This window comes from Chionomys nivalis, chromosome 1 (assembly GCF_950005125.1).
Source record: "Chionomys nivalis chromosome 1, mChiNiv1.1, whole genome shotgun sequence".
NCBI classification, from domain to species: Eukaryota; Metazoa; Chordata; class Mammalia; order Rodentia; family Cricetidae; genus Chionomys; species Chionomys nivalis.
The window spans coordinates 116,633,481-116,655,664 of record NC_080086.1 but is presented as its reverse complement, the minus strand read 5'-3'; positions in this window follow the sequence as shown (position 1 = coordinate 116,655,664).

The window sequence follows — 22,184 nt, the reverse complement described above, 5'->3', positions numbered from 1 at the left end:
GGATTTTTGTGACTTCTAAAGTCAAACCATTTGAAGGTTTTAAAAGATCATGAGAAAATACATTTATATGCTTTTTTCATAAGGAATATTTCTTCTTCTTCTTCTTCTTCTTCTTCTTCTTCTTATTATTATTATTATTATTATTATTATTATTGTTATTAAAAAGTTTCCCTCTCCTCTCCTCCTCCCATTTCCCTCCCCCATTCCCCCACTTCCCCTCCCCCTCCCCCTCCCTCTCAAGTCCAAAGAGCAGTCAGGGTTCCCTGCCCTGTGGGAAGACCCCCTCCATCCAGGTCTAGGAAGGTGAGCATCCAAACAGACTAGGCTCTCACAAAGCCAGTACATGCAGTAGGATCAAAACCCAGTGCCGTTGTCCTTGGCTTCTCAGTCAGCACTCATTGTCCGCCATGTTCAGAGAGTCTGGTTTGATCAAATGCTCCATCAGTCCCAGTTCAGTTGGCCTTGGTGAGCTCCCATTAGATCAGCCCCCACCGTCTCAGTGGGTGGGTGCTCCCCTCGTTGTCCTGACTTCCTTGCTCATGTTCTCCCTCCTTCTGCTCCTCATTTGGACCTTAGGAGCTCAGTCCAGTGCTCCAATGCGGGTCTCTGTCTCTATCTCCATCCATTGCCAAATGAAGGTTCTATGGTGATATGCAAGACATCCATCAGTATGGCAACAGGATAGGGTCATTTCAGGCTCTCTCTCATCAGCTGCCCAAGGAACTAGCTAGATACAATGTTTATTTTTATTAAGTTCTATACAAAAACTGTTTTCTGGAATCTTTCAAAGTTTGTTATGAAGACTAGCTATCTCTACTACATGATCTTGATTTTCATTTTTCAAGGCAATTTCTGCCAACAGAAGTTGGTTCTATCTATACCCTGTATTACTATCACGACTGAAGTTGGTTCTATCTGTACCCTGTATTACTACCACAACTGAAGTTGGTTCTATCTGTACCCTGTATTACTACTACAACTGAAGTTGGTTCTATCTGTACCCTGTATTGCTACCACAACTAAAGTTGATTGTATCTATACCCTGTATTGCTTTCACAACTGAAGTTGGTTCTATCTATACCCTGAATTGCTATCACTACTCATTTGTTGCTTACTGCTACTGTCCCTCACCCTCCAACCTTAGCACTTTCCTCTTCTCCCTTTCCCAACAGCAAATGAGAAGTTACTTCTTTCATCTACTATGCCACACTTTCAACACAATTTCCATTGGTCCTGGCATGGTAGTGCACACCCTTACCCCCAGCTCTCTGGAAGCAGAGACAGGTAGGTCTCTGTGAGTTCGAGGCCAGCTCTACACAGTGAGTTCCAGGATAGTCAGAAATGAGCCCTTGTCTCAGAAAGAAACAAAAACACAATAATTACATATTGTACAATTCAGGGAGAAATTTCCTCAGGCTTAACCTTTTATTCTTTCTATTAAATATTTTAAATGCAGGCTGCCACAACTGTGCTGTCCAGCAGTTATTTTTCCTCTCTCAGTGTTCCCTTTGCATGACAATTTCCTAATTTTCTAAGCCTGACAGTGAGTACTTTCATTTGTTTTCATTTTACCCATGTTATTTTCTCTATTTTAGTTTCTGTCATTCAAGTAGAGTTGCCTATTTACTTATATTATTGGTTTCTATTTTTTGTGCTTTTCAGTTTTCTGTATTTCCTTGATTCTTTGGCATATTTAAGAGCCTCGAAACTCCATTTCAGAGTTAGAAGGCACAAGGCTCCAAAATGCCTTATAAATGAACTCCAGTATATAGACCCTTGAAAATTTCCTGTCTTCTCAGTGAGTGCTATAAGAAAGCAGAGATGACAATGTTCAGGTCTTCTCTGCCACCTCCCATCTTTCACTGCACTTGGTCTAGCTGCATTACTGATTTTGGCCTATTGACACTCAAGCCCTACTCAGTAAATATCAGCAATGAGTTCTTCATCCAGATGAACACATAGGATCATGGTTTGGGGTGATAAGAATGGTTTTCCTTTACTTCAGGGCTTCACAGAATATTATGGGGTTCAGTCCAGACTTTCTGATGCAAATGGCAATGTCTACATTTAAAAGCAGAAGCCTCAATCAGCTATAAAATAGACTAAAGTGTAGATCTTTAGGACCTATATATGACCCAGACAGGGTATCAGGGCTTAGGAAAGGCTTCTCTGAGGAATGGGGAATTATGCCTCTAAGTTCCTTAAGAGAAAGAGACAGTGATGTGATTTTATATTTCTATCTCAAGAAGAAAGAAATTCAATGACCTATATCAAGCCACAAAGAAAAATAAGATGGGCTTTCCCCTCGTCTGCAATAGCCATGCCACCATATAAGTAAGCGGGCGTTCTGAAGGTGGATTGGAAATAAAGCGATTCCAGTGACAGGTTGAGGACTGGTTTAATGTGAAACCCTCAGCTTCTTTGAGTCTGTGTTTCTATTGACCTGGTCAGTTGTTTGATATCTATCCACCTGTAAATAACACTAGGTCAGACAGAGTTTATCTCAGATCGCAAAATCTCAAAAGAGGTAGTGTAATGCATGCTACCATGCCTGGAATACCTTGGATTTTAATAAATATTTATTAAGTTGAAAATGTGGGTTCATTATTTAGAAAATAAGATATATGGAAATTATATATATATATTTAGATCAAGCATTCGAGGGCATGGAGCACTGTCTAGTGTATTTGGAAATGACAAGGCTGCATGTTTGGAATCCCAAGAAGTTTCATAAATGAGCAAAGGCAAGGAAAATATTTGGATCTGAAAGCAATCAAATTGAACATATGTACTTTTGCTTCTGTGTCTCAATGAAGTGGGGATATAAATCTGGGCAAATCAAGCTAGTAAGCAATTACATACAACATATTTCTGAATAAACTGTTGAGACTAAATTTACTAAATTGTTCGGTCAAAATTTCTTTTCTATTAATGGTTTGAGTGACAGTTTAGAATCCAGATTTTCTAGGTTTTATATATTATGGGGAAAACAATATATTGATTGTATTCAACCAGTTATACTGTCTTCATATGAATTCAGTGGTAATTTTGTGCTTAATTTGTAAAACTTATGTAAATCACTAGAAGACTCATGTGTGATGAGCCCATGTGTGGTCCTTTGAAGAGTGCATGTCGTCGTTGAAAGGGAAATACCGAAACTGGTTCTATATGCAGGCATTTGTCATTTGCCACACACCTAGTGTTCAACTGATTGTGTGAGCATCAATGTCCTTTTAGTTGGATGCAAGGAACATTTGCTAATGGGGTCTGCTCGTGCTGCATATCAGTTAAGAAGAAACAGTGGAGGTGGTGAGAGAAGGGTTCCTACTAAGAACCCTTAGCTGCATTTTTGATCTCTGGGCAATGCCACCCTCCATCTTCCAGTCGCTCAGAACTCTCAACATTCTCCGTACAAATATATCACTGTCACTAATCTTGCAGCATGTTTGCATGTTCACAAGTGTGAATGTGATGTGCCTCTGTCACAGGGCACATGAGGAGGTCAGAGGACAACAGTGCATGTGGGTTCTTGCTTTCTCTTGTTTGTTACATGGTGTTTTGCTGCTTGTCACTGCATATGCCAGGCTATGTAGGCCCAAGCTTCCAGGAGTTCTGTGTTCATCTCCTGTCTCACCACAGGAGCACTGAGATTACAGCCCCCTATTACTTTGTCTGGATCTTATATAGGTCCTAGGAATCTACACTCAGTCCTCACTCTTGCTCAGGAAGCACTTCGCCAGGCCATATCTTCAGACATGCTTTTTATTATTGTTTTAGGTCTCTCTCTACATAAGCTTGTAGAATAATTCCCATTTGCCTCCCTGAATACTCACTTGTAGACAGAGGTGACTCGTTTGTTCCTGGCTGCCCAGACTCCAAATAATCACACAGAAACTATATTATTTAAATCACTGCTTGGCTAATCATGTAAGCATATTGCTAGCTAGCTTTTATATCTTTGGTTAACTCTTTCTTTTAATCTGTGTATTGCCACGTGGCTGTGGCTTACCAGCAAGGGTCCAGCGAGTCTGTCCCCGGCAGTAGCTGCATGGCTTCTCGTGACTTGGCCTTCTTTCTCCCAGCATTCAGTAGTTTTCCCCACCTTGCTTTACTCTGCCATATCATAGGACAATGCAGTTTCTTTATTCATTAACCAATAAAAGCAACACATATACACAAGGACTTCCCACAGTACTCATTGACAAAAAAGAATAGAATACTTTAAGATTAAGACAAAAAATTGTCTATGGCTTTTGGAAAAGCATTCTATATGTTTTGTATTTTCTAGATGCTCTATGTCTTTTGTATTGTGGTTTTCTAAACAAATTGATTTACTCTTATTTGAAAGTCATGCATGTGATTAGATAGATATTTCCAAGCAATAAAATAGTCTTCAATGTTAGTCTACTTTATAGTTTGTACACAAATCACAATTTTTAATGTTTCCACTCTTGTAATAAGAAAATGTGCTTTATTTTTTAAGTATTCTTGAAAGACTTATAGGTGAGAGCTTAATAAGATACCCCAAACTTAGTGACTCCTGTTCAAGGATCTTGTGTGGTCTAGAGGAGTCTTTTGTTTCAGGGTCTTTGTCATATCCTTGGCCACAAAATAGCAGCTGGAAGGTAGGATTGTATCTCAATGTTTTACTACCAGTTATTAGAGGTGACAATTTACATATTTTTCTATATTTCTAAAAATAGAATCAAGTCACTACATGTATCCTATATTCAAGAAGAGAAGACAAGGGTGTGAGTACCAGAAAATAAAATCATTTGAAGTTCCTTCATAAGATGTCAGCTATATCATTTCCTTCAAGAGATACTAATAACAGACAAATTAAACTACCTCCCCTTTCACCTTGCAATAAAAACTTATTCCCTGGGGTCACAGTTATAACATTATTCATTTTTATCTTATATGTTTTGTAAAATTTAACACTTATACGAAGCATCATAACTGCTAAAAGTTTATCTAAAAGATACTCTACTTTCAGGGACCTAGAATTCCCAGCTCAGCTTCTGTTCTGGGAACCGTCCTCTAATGGTCACAGCAATGGAAAACATGTCGCCTATAGACTTTCAGATAAACCAGTCGCTCCTTGCACTGGGTACAGAAATACCTGCTTTCAAAGGGACCTTTCAAAACTACACCATGCTTGCACTTCAGGCTCCTTCTTAAATCCCGGTAAATGGCAGTGTGCTCTCTTTGGATGGGGGCAAACTTCCACTGTTAAAAGACATTCATGTGGCAGCCCCCGTGCTGTCTCTTATGAGTCCTGCCAATGCTTTGATCATTTTAAATCTAAAAAGGGCTTAAAGTGGCTTTGTTAAAACCCTCTCTATGAAAAGCTGAAATCCTTCAATAAGTCAGAATGAGATGCTGCTATATAAAGACACAGCAGTTACATGATTCTCCTTGTAGGAAATGCATCAGCTAAACTCTACCATATTACATTTGAGGAAAGTTTTTTATGTATACGTCTGAAATATCAGAGGTATGAGAACATAAGTTTTAATTATACACATTGAGAAATGGGGTACAAGTCTTTACCTTGCATGGAGGCAGAGCCAGTACTACCTCGATGATTCAGTTGAAATAGCAACGAACAAACCAACACCCTAAACAACTGTACCTGAATTTTCCTATGGCACTTGACATTCTATTATTAAAGAGTTGCTCATGGGTAGATGAATTATCATTCCGTTTACAGATATAAATGCCTCTAGAAAAAAAAAACCACAGAGGTTAGTAATTTTAGGATTCAATAACTTTGAATCAATTAATAAATTCTTTCTATGGGGTTGTTTACACCACAGAACAGAAGAAACTAAGGAAGCAGAACGTTTCTGCCAGACAAGGGAGGGGCAGAAATTACATGAGAGGGTATGAGAAAAACCCATGAGTGAGGCATTTTCTTGCCGTGGGAAGTTGTGCAAGCATGATACATGATGTGAGCAAATCCTCACCCAACCTCTGGCAGTGGCCAACCTCGAATGCAGATGTGGCCTCCCCTGCCTTCCCCCACAGCGCTCTTGTCAGTGTACCTTCTCAGAATCCCTTTCAAAGCGACAGTAGGAAGCCACCAGCAGAGAGAGTAGCTTACTTTTTTCAAATTGTAAGTTTAAGTAAGGATGAGACTCAGTGGCTTTGTTGCTGCCCTCAGAGCGAAACTAAAACCTGCGCTCACATTTTATCTCTTTGTTTTTCTCAAAGAAAGCCGTTTGTTTGATCGTCTTCAAATTTCTGCTTTGCATGCTCCTGGTTACTTTGGAGAGATGACTTGGGGGACACTTTGATGGGCACACTTGTTTATGGGCCTTCTTTCCTTCCTTAAAGTCAAAAGAAAACCATAAATGATGTTCACATCAATAATCCTGAGATGTCAAGAAAACACCAAATCATACTCATTGGCCTATATATGTGATGGAAAAAAAATATGTGTTTGTATTTCAGGAGGATTTTTAATATGTTTCCATTTCTAAGAATTGGTGACTAGATTCATGAAGGTCAATCCATGCTTTGACATGCTACTTCATTACTTAAAATACCCATGAAATATTTGGCATGGTTCTTACTATCAAAGTTTGTTTAATGAAATAGAAATATGTTAAGCAACTTCTAAATGTTGGGCATGGTTCCATGAACTAGAGTTGAAGCAGGGAACAAAATCATGTGAGAAAAACAGAGAAAAAAATGGGTCAAGTGTAGTACCGAGACTTCCAGGACTGCAGGGTTGCAGACAGGTGGGTAAGCAGTCACAAACACAGGTATTGGAGGAGGTTTTTTTAAAGGTGCTTTTAAACTCCTGAAGAGTTTAAACTTCAATTTTAAATGTTCTAACTTATATTTTTGAAATTGCTATTTATTCACATGTCTTTTTCAATAGCCTTCTACCATCTGTCCATTCGTCCTCCATCCATCTATCCATCCATCCACCCACCCGCCCACACATCCACCTACTCATTCACTTACCTACCCATCCACTCAATTGTCTATCTTCCCACCCATCTCTATATCCATTCGGTGATTAAAAAATATTCTAGTGCTAACCATATATAGGACATCAGATTGGATTCTGTTACTTTAATGGCAAAAAACAAAAAACAAAATAATGACAACAAAAAACAAAACAAAGAATATATCCTTCCCAGAAATGAAATTATGTTTGTTTCAAAGACTTCCAGAAGAGGAAGGACAAAAGTCACATGGCAGGCTGCCCATTGCCGATCTCTGTGGAAGTGGTACTCAGGTTTAAAACCTGATACAGCAAAAGAGGTAACCAGAAAAGTCCAGAAAGGAGATCTCAGCTGGGTAGGCTCAGCATGGGCTAATGGGAAAACACCAGGAAATTCAAGGATGTAAGGGTCCCAGAATACAAGGTCAATAAGTGTGGTAATCATACATGACTGGAGACTTGAGCAGATGTGAGTCATGTTGAAGGGACTGGATCTGACCATAAGAAAACTACTGGAATGTTTTTACGTGATGTGATTTTTGTTTATACACATATGAATTACATGTACAGCTATTATTCAACATACCTTGTGGAGAATAACCTGGAAAGGAAGAACAGTGACAAGAGACTCCTTAGAAACTTTAACAACAGGTCAGGTGGAGACATCACAAGGTTTTCACTCAGCGAAGCCATTAAGACACAGAATCTGTAGCAATAACTTGATTTCTAACTGACATGCCCTTTTCTTTGGGTTTAGAGACTTGAATCAACTGAGCAGTGACAATTGACTTTTCTCTGGGATCACTTTAACTCAGTAAACTGTCAGGGTTAGTGTCGAGTTCAACCCACACTGAGATTTTCTTTCTTGGATGTTCAACAGCTTCTCTCTCTTTTCTCCTCCTTTTAAAAATCTTTTTTTTTTTTTAAAATTTGTTTTCCATTTATAAATTTTCTACAAGAAATATTTGCTATCTCATCCCACACCAACTTGGCCAATTCTTGTTCAAAGAAGGAGTTTCCCATAGTCTCAGCTCATCAACTCAAACAGTAGATGCTGGCCACAGTGTGCACAAGGTGCACAGGAGGAGTATTCTTATAGGACCAAATTACATCTAGAATTTAAATGCATGCCTGAAAATAGATAGTTGGTAAGAATTATACTTGAATGTCAAGGGAACATGAAATTAAGGGGTAAACTTTGACATTGGAGAGGCAATTGCTGCAGGTGGGAAAAGAGCTGGCCCTGAACTGGATATCATTATTCAGGGGTCAAGTCTAGAGATCAGGAGAGAACCAAATCCTATTTTCCCTTCAGAGATAAAAAGAGGAGTAGATATCAAGGATGCAAAACTCTGACAGTATGTGTTAGTCAACACAGGAAGCCATAGCAAAATACCATGAATTGGGCATTTAACACCAGATACTTATTTTCTCATATCTTGAGAGGCTGGCAGTCCAAGATAAGAATATAGATGGTGGGCTTCTGGTGAGGACTCACATCCTATCTGTAGACTTTTACTCTTTTCTGTTTCAAGGGGCAGGGGAAGGAACCCCAGAACCTCACCTGAATAACTCTCATGATCCCAGGTAATATCATATTATATTGGGGCTGTTAGGGGATCAGTAAATCAGTCTGAGGAAGACATAATTCAGTCTGTAGCAGATTGTATCAGATCTTCCATTTCTTATCATAGATGTTTATAGTCCATTTTCATAAAATGTTTAAAACATGAAATGTATATGTGTTACCATACTGCATGTAATATACTATCATACTTATTTGATCTATCTTATCCATGAGATCAAGTTCCATAAGCATTGTGTCTGAGTCCTTTCTTCATTGTTCTGTTGGTAGATTTTTTTTTAAATGGTTGGTGTTCAGTACATGACTTCCTGGTATAAATTTATGCTACTCGTATTTTGGGATAATAGATGAAATTTTTATCCTTTAAAAATGTTTCCTAAAACATCAACCCCCTTGCTTAATAACATTAAAAGTATTTGACCTATAAAATAATATAAGAGAGTGTCTAAAACCTCCCTTTTCACCTACATTATGGGCAAACTTCCAAACATACATATAGTTACATAAAACTCTCCTAAGATTGTTGTTAATGTATTCAACTCTAAGAGCTGCTTGTAGTCATTTAGGTAAGGCCACTTTAGTCAGGGATGTAGGAGTCTCTGCAATCCAATCCAACTGACTCTCTAATTTTTCCACCCGTCTTTCTTGAACATCTGGCTTTACTAAAAACTGATGGTTTATTCATTCCAAAACATGCCTTACAGTGCTAATCTTGCTGCCTTCCTCACCCTGGTGACTACATTCTTTGCTAAGCCCTTCCAAGTTTCTCACAACAACATAATTTAATTCTCAACATAATCCTAAGAGATGAATAGTAACCTAAAAATTTTACTGAAGACACCAAGATAAGACAACATATTCAAGATGGTTTTGTAACTCATGAACCTGTCTACATCCGTAAGCCTATATTCCCCTATCCTCATTTCTATCCCTATCTTTATGGTGCCTTTGGATCACATTTCTTTGCTAAACTTTCTAATTAAGGAAATCTTCAATCCTAATTACAATTAGTGTTCTAGACTGAAGATGTAACTGGAAAGCTGTCAAGCTTTGACTAGAGAGTCTCAGCTGGTATAGAAACTTTGATTTCAATGATATCTTGCTCAGCCTAGATATAGTGGGGAGGGCCTTTGTTCTCCTTCAAAGCAATGTGCTAGACTTTGTTGACTCCTCATAGGAAGCCTTACCCTCTCTGAGGAGTGAATGGGAGGGTGTGGGAGGGGACTAGATGGAGGGAGCAGGAGGAGGGGGGTGGGAATGAGAAAAGATAGTTTTTTTTAAACAAATAAATTAAAATAAAGAGAAACTTTGATTTCTACGTAGTCAAGTTAGAGCCCAAGTGACTAACCTATTGGTTTAAGGCAGTAAGTTGAATGTTGGAGGTGAAATCACAGTTTGGTTGAGACTCAGTTCATCCCTTTTCCATTTTTACTCACTGAGGCTGAGAAGTGTTTGAGAGGAATGCAGGGAGAACAGTTGTCAGCGAAGAGACAGGCTGGGGAAGATTTGAGAAGTTTGTAAAGTTTCAGGCTCCTTTCTTCCCTTTTATTTTGCCATCACCTCTTCCTGCTCCTTACCTCCCATTCAAAACAATGCTGGAGTCAAGAAGTCTACGGTAGTGTCCTATGTGAGAAGTTGGAACAGGAAAGGCAAGAGCTGGTGGCAGATGCAAGGCAACAGTTTTGCTCCGACCGCAGCAGCATTTATGTTCTTCACACCACTAGGTGGAATGTTTCAAATGGGGTATGGGAGCGTTCTGCCCCCAATTGTGCTGGTTTAACTGCACAGAAGACACATTACGGCATCTATGCTCCACATGAAGAATGCTTTAGAAGGCAAACTCTAAATCGGAGGTTTGCCTTTCTTCACTAATTCTGTAGCACAGGTGATGGGAACAATACTGATATTTTTAGGTAGTTCATCAAGCTCCCCAAAGAAAGACATAAATGTAATTCTAGTATCCTATAGATAGTATGATAAATGGATGGAAGATATTTTCAGAGCAATAAAGAGGAAACAAATTCCTTCTAGCAAATTTTCAGTTAATCTTTTCAATTATAGAAGGTATTCTGTGAGTTGGGTATGTGATGTTTATATTTTAAAACTTGGTATACATATTTAGCAACTGAGAGGACCACACCACTTTTAAAAGAAAGTCAGTCGTGTTCCTGTAAATAACCACACTAAACTCAGTGGCTCATCACGCTACCCTTGTGTAGACTGACTTCTTTAGTCTGTCTTCAGGGCCAGACTAAGAGAATAAACATTTCTTCCCAATTCCCAACAAAGGAGTCACACAACACTCTCCTCAAGTGCTGAGACTAGGAGCATACACCACCACACCCCATCAAAACCAGGTCTTATGAATAATCTTGGCTTAACAAGTTGTATTTACTCCTCAAGTGGCAAGACTTGCTCGTTCCACTCTAAAAACAAGTCTACTGCGTATAAAACCTCTTCCCTGCATAGTTACCTCATCTAGCACTCAGGCTGTCTTGTTCAGCACACTGACAGGCTTGGGGGGATTTGCTCTCATCCAAGAGAATTTGCTCTGAGAAAGAATCCTAATATAGAATTGCAGAAAAGAGTAGAGAAGATACTTGAGAGATGGAGGATTCCTTCATACAAGTATTACATTTTAAATCGTGGTGTTCTAGTTTCTTTGCTGACCAAAAGGATTTAAATATACATTTCTCTCCATATAATATCTAAATATTATTTTCAATGCCCCAGCCTCTGGAATGCATACAAATATATTAGCAGCTGACCCAGAATTGAACTCTTAGGACTTGATCAGTCATCATTCCTAGTTCCAGAGGCAACTGGAATCAGCAGGGGGGTGACCTGCAAGCAGTGGGAACATCTGGAGCAGCAACAAAGGTATAAAGGAAATGATTTCTGTAGAAATTAGCTCAATTCAGGAAATAAACAGGATAGCTAAAAGATAAATCTTTGTATTTTTATTTATTATAAGGGAAAAAACTCACAAAACAGGAATGTGAAGTCCAAGCTCAGCCATGCTGTGAGGGAACCATAGAGAGAGCTCCTGGGCCATGCGCCCATTTTCCTCTGGATCCCAGGAAGCCACACCCTAACTTGGTCCCACCTCTTGAAGATAATTGGTTAACAAAGCTTCCTCATCACCTCCCCCTTTTATCTAAGCAAGAGCTATCCAAACCCAATACAAAACTATATACAATAAGAACAAATATTAAGTATAAAATTACAAACAACATAAAAATATTAAGGAACACATTATAAATGTTTTAATAAACATTTTATTTGAAGAGTCTACATCTTGCATCAGAAATGGGCTTGGCTAAATCATAAGAGAAAAGTAACTATGACTATCTAATCTTCAACCCCATCGAAGGCCTGAGAAGGGAGAAAATATTACTTGAGCGAAGCAATATATGACGGAGACAATTGGTTACCTGAGTAATCACCTAAAGTCTCATCTGCAATGTTGAAGCAACCAACTTTGGCTAAGGCCTGGTGTAACTGACAGACCATTTTCAGAGTCAGGGAATTCTTCAGAACTGTCTTACCCTGTCTTGGCAAGGTTTGGCAATCCTTTTCCTTGTGTCCTGCTTATCCAGTATGAATACCATGTACTTTGTTAGTGGTTGAGGCATGGGCAGTTCCTTGCCCAAAGGTCAATTGTGCCAAGAAGTAAACAAACTCTGAATAGAGTGTCTTCGGTACTCAACATTTTCTCAGGAATAGATTGGTGCTGTCAGGAGCAATCATGTCTCATGTCAACAGAACCCTAAGTTATTTAAATGCCATGTTCTACAGATCCTTGAATTGGCTGAAGATAACATTCTTTCTAAAGTATCTGTATTTGAATCAGATAACAAAATTTCATTCATGTAATGGTAGATTATAGATTTAGGAAATTGCTCATATATTATTTCCAATGGTTAATTGACAAAGTATTGGCACAAGGTGGGGCTATTGAGCATTCCCTATGTGAGAATGGTCCATTGATATCTCCTAATAGGCTGAAAATTATTATAAGTAGGCTCTGCGAAGGAAAAATTTTCTCTATTCTTTTCTTGTAAAGTTATAGTCAAGAAACAATCTTTAAATCAATAACCATGAGAGGCCACCCCTTTGGTAACAGAGAAGGTGGAGGAATTCCAGATTATAGAGGGCCCATAGATTGAATAACCTTGTTGATAACTCTTAGGTCTGTCACCATTCTCCATTTTCCAGATTTCTTTTTAATAATAAATATAGGAGAATTCCAAGGGCTGGTAGATTCTTCAATATGGTGAGCATCTAGTTGCTCTTATACCACCTGTTCTAAAGCCTGCAGCTTTTCTTCTGTTAGAAAGCGCTATTTAGCCCATATTGGTTTTCTCAGTTAACCTCTTTAAAGGCAGGGCTGTTAATATCTCTGAAGGTTTGTCAATTGCTTTGTGTTCTTGTACAGCCTGAATGAACCTTTGTCTATAATATCTTCCCCAGAAACATAAGTTTTTGGGACTGTAGGAATGTTAATCTGGGTATTTCATTGCTGCAATAGGACATAACCCCACAAATTTATTGCATATTAGCTACATATGGCCTCAGCCTCCCTCTGTGTTCTTATGGTCCAATGCATTTGACCAATCTCATGCTTTGTTCACTTGAGATAAGAACTGAAAATCTTGAAGAGGAAAATTCAGATGCCAAGATTCTGGGGTAATGATACTTTATAAATCTTACCTGTCGTTGAGTTTGAGGTGGAGTAGGTGCAATAACTGTTACCTGCCAGTAGGTGTCGTGGCACACTTGTAGCCGCATGGTCAGTTTGAATCTGATTTTAGCATTAAAGCTGAAAGATATGCTCAGATTAAAAACAGTTATTTAGTGTAAATCACAGACTATGTTCTCTGTGGAAGTTCCTGGCTGTTCCACGGCTGCACGAGCATGGAGAGAGCAAGAAAGCAGGGAAGTTCACTTCCCATACTGGACCCATAAACCAGCTGTGCAGTCGCGGGTGACCAAGGCTCTCTGAGACATCTAATGAGAAAATATGAAGGACTGTGGCATGAGAATTCTATACCGAAATGTATGATGTGGAGCCTGACGGCAGCTGGCTAAAGCCGCTGGAGACCTGCACTCCGTCTTTGGAGCCAACTGTAGAAGTTAACTCAATTTGAGAAATAACCAGGCTAGCTAAAAGATAAACAATTATATTTTTACTCATTGTAAGGGGGGAGGGGGCCTCATGAAACAGGAAGGAGAAGTCCAAGCTCAGCTCTGCCACAAGGGAACCACAGACAGAGCACCTAGGCTGTTTGCCCATTTTTCTCTAGGTCCCAAAAAGCCACACCCTAACTTGGTCCCACCTCTTGAAGATAATTGGTTAACAAAGCTTCCACATCAGATTTCCAATAGCTAGGTTTTAGACAGATTCAAATACAAACAAATTCAAACTGATAAAAATTCATGTGGTGCCTGCTCTTTTGTCTGAGGCACTGAGTATTTGTCAGGATGCCAAGGATGACTGAAAGGAGAAAGTAAAGTAGCAGTTATATGGCACTAATATGGCTCCAATACAGTCAGCTACTTTATGTCTGTGTCTGTCTAGTCTTTGCTTGCCAGGGCTCTTGGATACCATCCTAGGACTTTATTGTATGTTTTAAGGAGCCAGAGCACCCTTGCCACTTTATCTCCCCAACTAATTTCAAACACAAGCCTCATATCCAAGCAGTAAAATGGGACACAAGTACTTCTGTTAAAAACCTGACAAGGCTATATAATTTAAGGCTTGGTTCAATCTCAATACTACCTGCTAGTGAGTAAATAGAAAAATCGTACCCCAAATTTCAGAAGTCTTTAATCACGCACTGTATTGGATTAGTTTGTGATTGGGTTTGAGACACTGCTATTGTTTCTTGTGTATCTCATTCTCAGGTGGAAGGAGTATTAAGCGTAGTCTTATGGTAGCTAAGGATCTGTGAAGCTTATGGAAAAAGTATTGGTCATTCTGAAGACTACCTGTTCTGGGATAGACCAATTGTGCTGATCTCATCTTTGCTAGTTAGTAAATCTGTAGATTTGAAAATATTACCTGAAAATTTCATACCTCCATTTGTGGGATGGCTATTAAGAAAATGCCTTCATAAGACTGAGCTGTGACCATGACATTAGAGCATTTTTTTAACTAGTGATTGATGTGGGAGGGCCAAGCCCATGGCAGGTGGTACCATTCCTGGGCTTGTGGCACTGATTCTATAAGCAAGCAGGCTGAGCAAACCATGAAGAGCAAGCCAGTAAGCAGCACCCCTCCAAGGCCTCTGCATCAGCTTTTACCTCCAGGTTTCTCTCCTGTTTAAGATCCTGCCCTGGCTTCTTTCACTGATGTGGAAGTGTAAGCCAAATAAACCCTTCCTCCCCAAGTTGCTTTTGGTCATGGTGTTTCATCATAGCAATAATAACCCTAACTAGGATAATTTGTTCATCAATATATCATGGTTCATCTAATTTTCCCTTCTCAACTTTTCTTCTTAAAATAATATATTTTATGTGTTAATTAATATTTCATTAATTCTTTGAAAATTCCATACAATGTATTTTGATCAAATCCACTTCCCAGTCCCCTCAAACTCTTTCCAAATTTACCCACTCTTCCTTATCCTTTCTTATCTTCACTTTTTCACATCACAGCTGAAATTTTGGTCTTCTGGCTCTTTCAATCGTTCTGCACTCTCTTCCATGATCCTTCTGAGCCTTTAGGTGTAGGGTTGCATTGTAAATTTATCAGTTGGGGATAGGTGCTTCATAGTCAATTGTTCTCTGCAGTTTGGCCAGTTGTGGATTTCTGTAATTGTTCCTATCTGCTATAAAATAAGCTTATTTGATAAAGGATGATGTTTCATTTCTCTTTGAATGTGAAGATAAGCACTTACAATGGAATTAGAAATTATACTGGCTTAAGAAAATAGCCACAGTAGGTTCTCATCTAGGGTCTGTGAACTCATCAGCCATGGGCAGGCAGTTGACTAAATGGACAGTAGCAGAGGTCAATTACTTCCGAGTGAGTGGGTTCTATGTCCAATAAAGTGATTGTTTTTCTGAGATACAGTGTTACTATTGCTGCTTTGGACAATCTTTCTGTGACGGTCACTATTGTGGTTTGTAGCTGGGTACAACTATTGCTTGCCTTGGCAGCTTGCACAACTCCTGATACCATGAAAGCCAACCCCCAGGAAGAAGGCGTCGAGGTCAGCTCCAGATTGACTCTTCTCAGTTCCATGTCTAATGTATGTGGTATTTTCAACAATAGTTTAAGGACTGATGGCTAAAACTTATTGAAAAATAATGAAACAGTTCTAAGGCCTTAAGATTTAAGTATAATCTAACTAGTGAAATAAGTATGATTTTAGCCATGGTCACCAGGAAGGTTGGGAAAAGGTATGGAACGTAAGGGATATAATAGACTTTACAGAGGAAAACGGCACGGACAGAAAGAGCATACTGGGAATCTTACTTCCAAAATCAGTTATTATAGGGGAACCTCAGCCAATCACCTTGCTTGAAGGGCGGGGTCCCCTGAGGTTATTTTTTACTAATAAAGATTGCGGGCGTACTCCCCACGTTCTTTCTGTTTCCCTGTTCTCCGCGGGAAACCTTGGTATCATAAGTCTTATCCTTATTAAAGCTGAATATTTAATATAATTTCTGTCTGCCATTCATTTACGTCATAACATTTTGGCACTTTACTGTGGGGCTCTTTACCTCCACCCCTGTGCGGCCCGGGGTGCAGGCTTGAATTTTAGTCAGTACAGCCCTGGCTGAGCAAGCGCAACCCCGCTGCCTGAATAAACAGAGCTTAGGCCCCTGCCATGCGGTGGCACCAGGGCGGTCCCTTGCCTGTTTTCCCTGGCTTGGCTTGGCATTCCTGCCATCAAAGGCTGAGCAGCCCACCCGCCCGCAATCGCAGACAAAAGGCAAGCCAGAAAGGGAGCGCAGGACTCAGGCTGAGCACTAGCCCAGGCTCAGGGGATGGCGACTCAGCCCAGCACAAGCCTGCGCGGCCCCTTCCCGCCAGCCAGACTTGCTAGGGGCTTGCAACAGTGGTGCAAGTACCTCTGTATTCAGCCCCCCCCAGTACCTAGCAGGAAAAACACCAAGACACAACGCCACTCTGCGCTCGTGACTCAAATGGCACTCAAAGGAATGAAATTTGGTAGATGGATGTGTTCCACTTTGCAGAATTTGGCAAATTAAAATATGTTCATTATACCATTGACACTTATTCAGGCTTTCAATGGGCAACTGCTTTAAGTTCAGAAAAAGCTGATTCAGTAATCACTCATTTATTAGAAGTCATGGCTATTATGGGTATACCTACACAAATAAAGATGGATAATGGTCCTGCTTATGTCTCTAGGAAAATGAAACAGTTTTTTGCTTATTACAATATTAAGCATGTTACAGGTATACCATATAATCCTACAGGTCAAGCAGTCATAGAAAGATCAAATTGAACTATAAAGGATATGTTAAACAAATAAAAGGGGTGAAAAACACCCCCAGAAATAGGTTACATAATGCTTTATTAACCTTGAATTTTCTCAACGCCAATGAAAAGGGGACTATGGCTGCAGAAAGATATTGGATAATGGAAAAGTCTGTTGAACTAAATCAACCAGTTTATTTCAAGGATGTGCTGACCTTACAATGGAAGCCAGGAGATGTGCTACGTTGGGGAAGGGGTTTTGCTCTTGTCTCCACAGGAGAGGAAAAATTGTGGATACCATCAAAATTAATAAAGGTTCCGTTTGAAGAAGAGAAGCTAATTGGAAAAGATAAATAACAATTCATTCACAAGGATGGCAATCATACTGATGGTAAGAAATACAGATAGGTTGGGGGCAGGGTTCTCTTCTTATCTCCACAGGAAAATACCCATCTTCAAAGAATTTAAGGGACCCTGAATATTTAATTACTGATGGATGGAAACTAGTTATGACCCATTAAGGATCAGCAATAAAACTGAACATGTGCTGTATTAATTTTTTTATATATGTCTTATTAAACATTTCTTTATAAATATGTAGAGCTTGTTTTGGAGTTGGACTATGGCTCAGTCCCTCTTCAATTCCAAGCCTGTTGATAAGAGATATCTCAGAATTTCTGTCTCAGGTCAGGAGCCATGAAATGGGACAGAATAAGAATAATTATATACTTGATAAACTTTCTTTGCCTTTCCTCATATCTGTGTTTTTCTTTATGTGTCAGTATATGTCTTTGTTGTTAATGTTTAAATTTCCCATAATGAGCAACAAATTTTCCTACAGTAATCTTTGAAGTTTCCAGGATGAAGATGGGGCCCCAAAACATCAACTCAACCTGGTTATTATGACATCATGATTTTTTTAGCGCTAAAATTAGGCCTGTTTTTTGGTACCATCTGCACAAGACAGTTTCGAATGGTGCACATTTTTGACAACACTCTGGCCAGACCTTCTCAAAATGCTCAGGGGCTAGTTACAGTTTTCGTAGGTCAAAGGTTAATTTGGGAATTTTACCATCATTTGCTTTCACAGGACCCCCTTAAGAAGACCGTTGCCCCCATGTCAGCTGGAAGCAATCTTAGAGGACGATGCGTCCCCTCTCCCAACAGTTTGCCCTCAGGGTTAGGGATATCATTTAGTGGTTGGTATAGTGTTGAGGGGATGGGGGAGATATTTTATGGAATTAGGGGTACTTTCAAAAAAAGGGGGATTAACTGGTTTGATGGGATGATTGGTATTTGTGAATTACTGTTTTTAGAAAATTGTATTGGTACTGATTCTTTTATACTGATATATTGAATATTGAATGTGAGTGCTCCTATCTCTATTTTTTGTATAAGTGTATGCTTATAACTTTGTCTATATTGTATTGATACATTTACCATATTACCATGTACATTTCTACCTCTGATATTATTTATATAATAACATTGTTTACATTTGATATGTAATGACATTGTTTACAGTTGGAGATCATTGTCTTCATATATTGCACAGTTGTTTATTCTCTTAGTCTTCAAGATAGATAGATATTGAGAATTATATGTTTGTCATATTTATTTTTAGGATAATCAGGTTTTTTAGATACACAGAGATTATATTTAGTATAGATAGTATAATCTTCAGCCTCTTCGAAGAGCTGTAGAAAATGGCCTTTAATCTAACCTAGAATTCCGTGCCCACGAGACACAATCACTCCTGCCAACACCGCTCTACTCCCGAGAGAACATTGAGCACCAAAGACACTCCACTGGGAGCTTGTCTTCTTGGCAGAACTGGCCTTCGGGTTAAGAAAAGTCCATACCTCAACTACTGACAAAGATACAAAATATCCATAAGTGGATGAAACAGGATTGTCTTATCTTGCAAAGACAAGGTAGGATAGTTCTAAGAGAGTTCCTTGCCTTTAATAATGGTATGTCAGTTATGTTAGGCCTTAGCCAAAGTTGGTTGACTCAACATTGCAAACGGGACTTTGGGTGATTGCCCAGGTAGTCAGTTGTCTCTGCATTTGTTGCACATTTTGGAATTTTCTCATTTGTTCTTCCTGGTTGCTTAAGTAATATTACTTCCCTTCTCAGATCTTTGACGGAGTTGAAGATTACATAATTGTAGTTACGCTCTACATTATTTAGACTCCTTGAGATAGAATGTTTAGCAAAACTTTTGTTATATGTTTCTTGCTCATTATTGTTTGTTATATTTATTATTTGTTCCTATTGTATGTAGTTGTACTTGGTTTGGCTCTGTCTTATTTAGACAAAAGGGGGAGATGTAGGGGAACCTCAGCCAATCACCTTGTTTGAAGGGCGGGGTCCCCTAAGGTTATTTTTTACTAATAAAGATTGCGGGGCATACTCCCTGCGTTCTTTCTGTCTCCCTGTTCTCCGCGGAAACCTCGGTTTCGTAAGTCTTACCCTTATTAAAGCTGAATATTTAATATAATTTCTGTCTGCCGTTCATTTACGCAGTAACAAGTTATAATTACAAGAAGCAAATCCTTCTTCCAGGAGGCTGCCATGCTGGAGACAGGAGCTTCTAGAAACCAGTGGACAACTTCTATTGAGCACTGGACACCATGTTGGGTACTGTGAGAATTATAGAAACTGTGTGAGTTTCCCTCATGGAGATTATAACCTAACTAAAGAAACAGGATTCATAGATTTTGTAACTGTACAAGGAAGATGAACTTATAAATTGTTAAAGATGTATTTTAAGGAGACTAGAATTTGACATCCTTAAATGAAGAAAAAGATGGGGGAGAAAGGAGAAAGGAAAGAGCAAATGAAAGAATGACAAAGATAGATAAGAAAAGGAAGAAATCAAGGAAGACAGAAAGGAAGGGTTAATAATGGAAGGGAGACTTGAAGGAAATGAGGGGGGAAGGAAAGAAAGTTTGAATATGATTCATGGAGCAGAAATATTTTAACAGTTCACAAAATCATAATTTAGAAATAGAAAACATGGAAAAGACTTTCAGGATATTTAAACATCACGAGTAAGACATACCTGAGGAAATAAAAGTGCTAAATAGAAAACTGTGAAATACAGTGTGATATATGAACCATGCTTACATAAGCTGATGCAGCAATGTCACCAGCCATTCATGACTCCTAGCAGCCAGCAATTCCTGTAACTCATCATCTCCCTTCCAAGAAACAGGATCATTGGATGCACAAACTACCTTGTCAGTGATGAGCATTCTTCTAATCCACAAGAACATATCTAAATTAACAAAACCAATAAAGGCTGGTATCAATCATGTAAATCAAGTTTGGATCTAGAATTAAAATCAATTAGGTGAGTTTATGTAAGAACAAAACCTTCAGAGAGAAAAGGTTAACAATAAGGAATTGGTTGTCGGCAGTAATGAACTAACAGAAAATGTTCAAATGTCTGACCCTAAGGCTGAGGGAAGAGTCCATTTGATGAATAATATCTGCTGTCAGTGATCAAATATTCCAGTGCAACAGGGTCCTTCAGAGCATAGAACTGGGAGAAGAATTTGTGATTGCCAAGTCCAAAATTACAGAACCCAGAAAAAACCCAAAATAGTCCTTAAGATAAATTACTACTGCTATGATGTTTGGAGAAATCTTTGGAAAGAATGGAAGGAAAGAAACAAGAACTAAAATAAATTGTTAAAAAAACAAGCAAACAAATAAATAAATTGTGTTTTAAAACATTGAACTTTGGCTTCAAATAGTTATGTTTGAATATTCTTTCTGTATCTCTTGAGATAATAGAACCGACTTAGGGAAGAAAGTCATTATTTTCATAGCAGAGATGTCTATTAGGGTAGCCTTGCATACACTTAAAAATTCTTTCTGCAATTTCTCCACAAAGGCTGAAATTTTTGGGTGGATTCTACAGATGCTTCTATGGTAAAAAAAAAACTTAAAAGGGTTTTGGAATTCTTCTGGCAACATCAACCTGAAGACTAAGTTTGGCTGAAGCGAACAGGGGTATAATCAGGACAACCATGGGACATAGCAGCTCATATGTTTTATTACTGAGTTTATAGATGTCAGAACAGGAACTATATATTAGACTGCCCAGTACAATAATGATCTGGACTTAATTAAACAGGCTAACTTTTTATTCCTGAGGCCTTTGGTTCTTTCTTAGTATATCTGTAAAACAAAGCAAAGACTAGAAGTTAGGAGCAGACAGCACAATCAACTGAACTGGCATGTGAAAAAAATTCCAGATCCTCACTGCATAGTTCCAAAATAAATTCCAGATGGTCTGAAGTTTTAAATATAAATAACATAAGCTTGAGTGCATTAGAATAAATAATTAAATAATTATCTTACCCTTGCTAAAAGAGAACTGCCTAGACACATTCCCAGCAGCACAGCCCATAAGGGGAAGTATTGATCAAGTTGCTAACATAAAAATTTCAAGTTTATGAGGCAAATAAATCCACAGACACAATTAAAAGGCAAGTCACGGTCTAGAAGGAACTTTTAAGAGCTTCACTTTCATAATATTAACATGTATTTCTCAATATCTACACGGCAGTGATAAAGGATTAATTTCCTTAATAATTAAAGAAATCATATGAGCCAGTAAGACATGATAACCCAATTGAAAAAAATAAAATTATAACCATTAGAAATAATATTCATTGCCATAGTGATCAAATAAACACTAATTAAGGTGATTAAAAATTATAGTTTCCACTTTGAGATTATATAAAAAAATATCTAACATTGAGAAAAGTATGGGGAAAAGATAATGTCATACATTGAAAAAATGGCTAAATTTTATTTAGTGTGTGCTATGTGTCAGATCCGGTTTTGCACTTTAGATATATTTTCATGCTAAGTCTTCAGAATGGCTCTCTGATTACTTGTATTATCTTACTTGCTTTCAAATATGGAAACTAAGACAGGATTCGATAACTGGCCCAGAAGCTTCAAGCAAAGGTAGATGAACAAAGGTTTGCAGAGTTCATGCTAGAAGCCATGGTCTCAGAACTCTCAGGCCTCTCCATCTAAGAGGAGCAGAAATGTATTCTTCCTTTCTGGGATACAATTTGGTAAAATCCATTTTAATTGTTCAAGTTGTTAGTGTTCTCATAGTCTTACATAGGAAAAATGTGAGAATACAAGTTTGTGTGTGC